Consider the following 7,856-nt stretch of genomic DNA (forward strand, 5'->3'; position numbering starts at 1 on the left):
CGGTCGCGCGTACGGTGTCGATGAAGCTCCTTCCTCTCCCGTTCCAGCGGGCAGCGGAGGTGTGGTAGATCTCCTCCAAATTCCAGCAGCACGACGGCGTGGTGGTGGAGGTGGAGGAAGAAAAGCTGCAGGGCTTCGCCTAAGCCGGAGCAGCGTATGGTGGAGGAGAGAGGCTGCCAGAGGAGGGGCAATCATGGGGTGTGGTGACCGGCCACCCCCTCCCCTCTTTATATAGGGGGCCAGCCGGCCAGGGTGGCCCCCCCTTCCCATCTAGGGTTAGGGGGGGCGGCGGCCAAAGGGGGGGAGACGGCTTTCCCCTCCCCCAAGTTGATCCCCCCAGGGAAACCCTAGGGGGTTGGCCGGCCTGGGCCTTGGGGGGCATGTGCCCCTGGCACATTAGGCCAGGGAGCATCCCCTCGGCCCATGCTAGGCCTCCTAGGTCGTGGGCCCCATGGTGGACCCCTCCGGAACCTTCTAGAACCTTCCAGTCAATCACCGGAAAAATCCCGAACCTTTCCGAAAACCAGAAATCAACTTCCCTTATATGAATCTTATTCTCCGGACTATTCCGGACCTCCTCGTGACATCCTGGATCACATCCGAGACTCCGAACAAACTTCGTCTCCATACCATATTCAAATCTACTTATGCGACATCGAACCTTAAGCGCGTCACCCTACGGTTCGCGAACTATGCGTACATGGTCGAGACTCCTCTCCGAGCAATAACCAATAGCGGGATCCGGAGATCCATAATGGCTCCCACATATTCAACGATGACTTAGTGATCGATTGAACCATTTACATACGATGTCAATTCCCTTTGTCACACGATATTTTACTTATCCGAGGTTTGATCATCGGTATCTCCATACCTTGTTCAACCTCGTTACTGACAAGTACACTTTACTCGTACCGCGGTATGTCATCTCTGATGATCAAATCATATGCTTGCAAGCTAATCAGACGATATTCCACCGAGAGGGCCCAGAGTATATCTATCCGTCATCAGGATGGACAAATCCCACTATTGATCCATATGCCTCAACTCACACTTTCCAAATACTTAATCCCATCTTTATAACCACCCATTTACGCAATGGCGTTTGATGTAATCAAAGTACCCTTCCGGTGTAAGTGATTTACATGATCTCATGGTCGAAGGACTAAGACAACTATGTATAGAAAGCTTATAGCAAATTGAACTTAATGACTTGATCTTATGCTACGCTCATTCGGGTGTGTGTCCATTATATCATTCAACTAATGACATAACCTTGTTATTAATAACATCCAATGTTCATGATCACGAAACCATGATCATCCATTAATCAACAAGCTAGTTATACAAGAGTCTTACTAGGGACTCCTTGTTGTTTACATAACACACATGTATCATCGTTTCGGTTAATACAATTATAGCATGGTATGCAAACATTTATCATAAACACAAAGATATTATAATAACCACTTTATTATTGCCTCTTGGGCATATCTCCAACAGCTCTGTGGATCCGGTGCACGATTCTTTGTCACGATGCTCCCTTCCAGAGACGTCCTTCTGCGCGGTGGAGACACATAGTTCCGGGTTGGATTCCAACCCGCGCGAAGTATCTGCCTGACTCTGTTGCTTCATTGCTGATGCTATGAGTGTGCGGAGGTGGGCGATGTCAATTTCCTCATCGTTCTTGGCCAAGAGCTCCACATCCTTCATCATATTGTCCTTTGGGGTTGGGAGTGGTTGATGCTCGGAGGGGGTTGCAAAGTTGATCTTGCGGGGGCGAATCGCTTCCCGATGGATCCTATCTGCCTCCCAGGCGGCATCTTCCATGATGGTTTCCCAGCGTCATCGGAGTGCTTTGGCCTTCCCTAAGTATTCTACAGTTGTGCGCTCTTTCTCTTCGACATGCGCCATCACTTCCTCTGCATCTTGCCGTTCCCCCAGCATTATTACTACGGTGTTGGCGAATCTTTCAGCGGTGGCCAGCAGTTCCCTCCTTTTGGCTTCAAGAGCTGTCGGGCCTGCGGCCTCTTCCAAAGTTATTGGCTTGGTCAAGATTTCCGAGTTCGCGATAGCACCTTGGCCTGCTTGCCCGTGTTCGAGGACACATCCTTCTCCAGGATCCAGCATGACGCGATAGCGCATCCGTTGCGGAGTCTCCGAATTGGACGTACCTGCAATCTCGGCGTCGGTCGGAGTTGCTTCTGTGTCAGTTCTTTGCTCCAACCCAGTTAAGGTCACAAGGACCTCCTTTGGCAGGGCGGATTCTGCCTCAGCTGTCTCTGAATCCTCCAACTCCTTCGTAAGGCGGCTGTACACTTCTGTGTCCATGGTGGAAGCATCGTCAGAGATTGGGCTTAAGTTGCCAAGGATTGATTCTTCTTTGTCTCCGACATCCTCTTGCTGATCCGAAGCGTTGCTGTCTCCGGGAATCTCTTGCTGATATGGGGCATCACTGTCTCCGGTAGCCCCAACCTGCATGGGTCCAGCTCCGTCCTGAGGAGGGGCGGTTCCTGCGGTATGTGCGAGGAAGTGCACGAAGTGGCACCTTTGCTTCTTTAACACCTGGGAGATCCAGGGGGATCTGCATTGGTCTTCCACCGTAATTTCCTGCTCAGGGGCGGGTTGGGTGGGCTTTGAAATTTCCAGATCTAATGAGGAATCTTTCTTAGGAAGTTCCTGCGTCTCAGATCGGATCTTCGCGACTGCGTCCTGCTCAGCGGCGGTCGCGTCAACGTGACTTACCATGGCATTTTCGTCGTAATCGACGGTCTCGCCGATGAAGATGTGAATGCCGCCGATTGGGACGATGGAGAGTTTGATGGGGTCGGTTTTAGCCGGAGTCCAGTACTCGTCCTGAGGGATAATCGGAAAGTTCCCGGCGTAAAGGACACACCCCACAGCGATGGAGTCGTCGTACCTTCCCATGGCGGAACCCTCCTGGTTCCGGCCTCCAGACGCCGCTGGCCCCACGGTGGGTGCCAACTATCGTTGCCTATTCGACGGTACCTCGGAGGAGGCCGCGGAGGCGAGGCGGAGGCCGGAGGCCACCGTCAGGTTCGACATCTGGGACACCGCCGGACAGGAGCGGTACCACAGCCTCGCCCCCATGTACTACCGCGGCGCAGTGCCGCCGTCGTCGTCTACGACATCTCCAGCACGGAGAGAGAGAGATCTTCTCTTAGTTCAGTTATGGATGTTCTCTGAATCATCGAAAAAAGAAAGAAAAATTCTCTGAATATTTATGAAGCACGCCTAGTTTCACCTGATGATTGGACTGTTTTCGATGATGGAAAATGAAACTGATCGTTAACTTTTTCGATATGTTCTTGGCTATGTGTCAGGATTCGTACATCCGTGCAAAGAAGTGGGTAGACGAGCTTGAGAGACAAGGTACTTAAGATACAGAAGCTAAGAACGTGTCACGTTTCTATACGCTGCTTTCCAAAAACATACTTGACTTTCAGCTTCTGAAACTGTCGTCTCCTCCCTTAACAAAATTGGATTTCAGTGCTTAACTCTTGTGTGCGTGTCCAAACAGGGAATCCACACTTAGTTATGGCGTTAGTGGGCAACAAGGTGGATTTAGAAGAGAAGAGGAAGGTCAGGACACAGGTACATGCATGAATTCCCAACATTTCTGCAGGAGAGGAAAACGAAATTCAGAGCCTCAATACTACTATATCTCATCTCTGTTTTTATCTGATGGCAGGAAGCGTTGGAGTACGCGGAACGAAACGGCCTCTTCATCGTTGAGACGTCGACCAAGACGGCGCAGAACGTCGGCGAGTTCTTCTAGGCAAGCACTAACTGAGAGATAGATTTCTGATCCTCTGATTGATTAAATTTTATGACCAACGATTGACGAACAGCTGCTTGTTTAGATGGAATGGTAGAGCTTAGATGATTGTTTAGATTGACGAACAGCTTGTTAATTAAAAAAAAGATTGACGAACAGCTAAATCACTGGCAGCCTGGTGAAAGTGCGGTTGAACCGTCCCGACGGGAGACTTACTAACATGTTAAGTTATTAAATGATATGAGCGGCATTGTAGGGGCATTGGATGTGACTTACTGACATGTTGAGCTTAGTTGAGTGTATGAGTGACATGTTAAGCTTAGTAGACGGTATAAGTGTATGTTAAGAGCATTTGGCTGACTTACTGACATGATCTTAGTAGACGGTACGAGTGGTATGGTAGGGGCATCTGGGTCCAACCTACTCACATGTTGAGCTTAGATGATTGTATGAGTGACATGGTAGGGGCATTGAGCCTGACCTATTGACCTGTTGAGGTTAGATGATTGATGAGTGGCATGGTAAGGGTATTAGGTCTAGCATACTGACATGTACACTAGTAGACCGATATAGTTTAGTTGCTTTAAGAGTGGCAATGTATGGGGGTATAGGCCTGACCTACTAACATTTACACTAGTTAGGAAGAACATGTTCAAGATAACAACCTTTGCCAACTTGTCATGTTGTAGATTTTCTATGAGGAAAAGTGAGGTACGATGTTAGGGTCGCGAGTCTCAACTCGACATGTTTCTCCTGTGGCACTGAATAGGACTCATTATGTCATTTGTTTTTCATTGTTGAATTCGGTTTGTGTTAAGTTAATACAAGTTGCTATGCAACTTGTATTAAACTATTTAATTTCCGAATTATGCGATGTAATAAATTATGACCTTTGTTTTGTGATATTACATCTCGAACTGTGTGAGCTAACGACTCAATCTAATAACTAGCATTAAAAAGCACAAAGACTTGACCCCTACCGATCTGGTCCTTTCATTGAGTGTGGGTTGCTGGGGATTGGGTGATGGATCGGGATCATGCTTAGATTCAATCCCAACAAAATGATCAAGCCCCAAATGATTTTGCGGTAGAAATATCCACTTTTTTTTTGTAAAAACTTGATCAAACATTACATTGTTTGACTTAAAAAAATACATAAGCCTTATTATTGAAACTAGTTTGACCAAGTTCTACAAAAGAAAATTATTAAACTGCAAAATACAAAATTAGTATCATTAGATACATCATGAAACATATTTTTGTATGATGTATGTAGAATATCATATTTGTTGACAAAATTTTCTAAGTTTTTGGTTAAACTTGACTTTTCTTGACTTTTATAAAGCCTTATTCATTGGAAACGGAAGAAGTATTAACAACCTTTTTTTTTCTCTAGCGTTGCCAATCAATCTGGCTCAGATGATATAAGTGCAATTTTTTCGGACAAAGAGCACATATTAATATCGGGGAGATACCAATTACACTCAGTCTCTGCAACAATGCACTGCCTTAACGACATTACAGATGCACACAAAAAAATAAGAATTACAAAAAACAAAAGCCCCCCTATAGTGATCAATTCCTTGAAGATGCAATATTACCACCTGGAGGCAGCACCCGAAGTCCAGTTTCTTCAAAAGCGAAGCCACCATGAAGGAAACAATGCATAAGCACTGTCGTCACCTGATCATAGATCTTAGGTTTTTACCCTGAAGAAAGTCCTCGCTCTCAAAACAATGCCTTCAATAAGAATATTTTCAGACACAACCAATTAAAGTCAGACCTTGGATTTTCACAGTGGAAGGTAAGACTTCAAATTTGCCTATGTTGCCGCCAGCACTTGATTTCCGCTGCTTCAAGTCAAGAATTACCAAGCCAATTCCACATCGCCTACCAGACTTAAATCACCATCGCTAGTCCACAAATATCGGCTTCCATGATATTCTCCGCCAACACCATGGAACGAGAACATGCCCCCTGATATTAACAACCAGCGGAACTTCGAAGTGCTCCCTCTGAAACCAAACTGCCAGAGAAAAAACATGGGTGCACACGACCTAATCCCACCCGATCCAGCAATCTCCAGGCATGAATCGTTCAATGGAGTTCGCCGGTGGAGCCTTCTTGAACGCGACACTTTAGCCAGATCAATGGTAACACGGATCCGGTAGCTCATTCTCTTGGCGCGAGTTGGAACCCTAGGACAACCACCTTTATTCGAAACCAGGCCAGGCAACCCCCACACTACCTCCCCGCCGCTCGGTCTCCAAGATTGAAGGCAATACACCATCGGCACGCCAGAGGGGAAGCCACGGCCGGCGTAGCCGGCAAGCACGAAACTGCCAAGACGCACCACGAGCTTGTCCCACCACAGACTCGCCAGCCGGGCGCATTGCCTCCAAACCCCGGCCATCCAACACTGCCAGGGCAACCGCCGCCACCAAGATTCACTAGGACCGCCGCCCAAGATCCCGCACCCACCTGGCTCATCGACAACGACACCACCACGGTGCCCATCCGTCAGCGCAGCCAGGCGCCACCACACCGCCCACAACCTCGATGACATGCCTGAAGCCAGCGCATGGCGGATCCAGATCCGCTGGTTGTAGCCATCGGGGCGTGGCCACCAGGAACGACCATCGACCCATCCGCCGATGCAGGATCACCATTGGAAGGCTGTGGCACCTCACCGTCGCCGACGCTCGGTTTCGTCACCGCCGTCGTGGGATCGAGTGGTCGCCGCCCGAAGAAGGAGGCCCCGCCGCCGCCATCAACGCGCGGGCTTTGCCCGGTGTTGACTCCCAGCGGCGGTGAGGGGAGGAGGGTCGGAGGTTGGGGCAGAGGGTTTTTTTTTGCAGAATCTCTATATCATCCTACCGTGTTGTAGAGAGAAAGCGCTCACTTGAGAACCAACCCGAGGTTGGGTGGTTAGGAGGGTGGTTGTACCCCCAGCCCACCAGAGTTCAAACCCCAGGTTTGACATCTGTGTGTCTCATAACGGCGGAATATTCATTCAGTGGGAGGCGACGTTCCCGTCGACAGCGAGGCGCCTGTGGTGACTTCGTCAATTTCAAGATCCAATCCGCCAGCTCAGTCTTTCGGAGGTGCTCATAGGGGTAGGGTGTGCGTGTGTGCGTTCATAGGGGTGAGTGTATGCGCGTGTATGTGGGCGTCTACGTTTGTACTGTGTTTCTAAGAAAGCGCTCACTTTAAACGGTAGAAGTTCCAACTGTACAATAAAACACTAGAAACCACTATCAATATATATTTGTTCGATCGTACGGTTTAGCTAGATATATTCACCACTGTATTTGCAAATATTAAAACAGACCCACCCCCGCTCCCATACACAAAAAAAAAGCAAGTTTACTTTTCACCTGTATGTATTGTAGTTGTGTATAAATATTAACTTTAGCTAATATTTGGCAAGGTCAGCACGTGGTTACCTATGACAACTAACTTAGTTATATTTGTTAATAATTTACCATGGTAAACTTAAGTTATATAGATAAGTATAAAACTTTAGTATAAATTGTATATACTTAAAGCGATGTTCAAAGTGTGATTGAAAAGTTCCGTTCTGTTGTTCCGTTATTGTAAAAAAAGACCACAAAATTTGGTTATAAGTTAGATTTCCGTTCGGCAAAAACCAAGGTTAAGACAACACAAGAATCTATAGCAGCCAAGGCAGTCTGGGGATCTTGGGGCCCGCTCAAGATCAAGTTCTTCATCTGGATGCTATACTGACGGCGGGTTTGGATCGTTGATCAGCTTCAGAAAAGGGGTTTGCCTCATAACGTAAGATGTGTCTTCTGCAATGCGGACAATAAGAGCGTTAAACATCTCTTTATGAACTGTGCAATCACCAACATCATCCGGTGCTCAGTCCTGGCTTGGGCTGGAAGATGCAACACACACGCCCCTATGATTTTTTTAGCAATTGGACAAGAACGAGGAAAAGATATGCGTGCACATGGCGGAGTGGCATGCAGTATCCTAGGGATCCACCGCTCGAGTCTCATGACAACGCCTTAATGGTTCCTTTCGGTTGACGATA

The 7,856-nt window shown here is 47.8% G+C and overlaps 1 pseudogene; it reads left to right on the forward strand.

Annotated features, from left to right (window-relative positions):
• The first annotated feature begins 2,821 nt into the window (after positions 1–2,821).
• Positions 2,822–3,799, forward strand: LOC124665696 (annotated as a pseudogene).
• Positions 3,800–7,856: the final 4,057 nt, after the last annotated feature.

This window comes from Lolium rigidum, chromosome 1 (assembly GCF_022539505.1).
Source record: "Lolium rigidum isolate FL_2022 chromosome 1, APGP_CSIRO_Lrig_0.1, whole genome shotgun sequence".
Taxonomy (NCBI): domain Eukaryota; kingdom Viridiplantae; phylum Streptophyta; class Magnoliopsida; order Poales; family Poaceae; genus Lolium; species Lolium rigidum.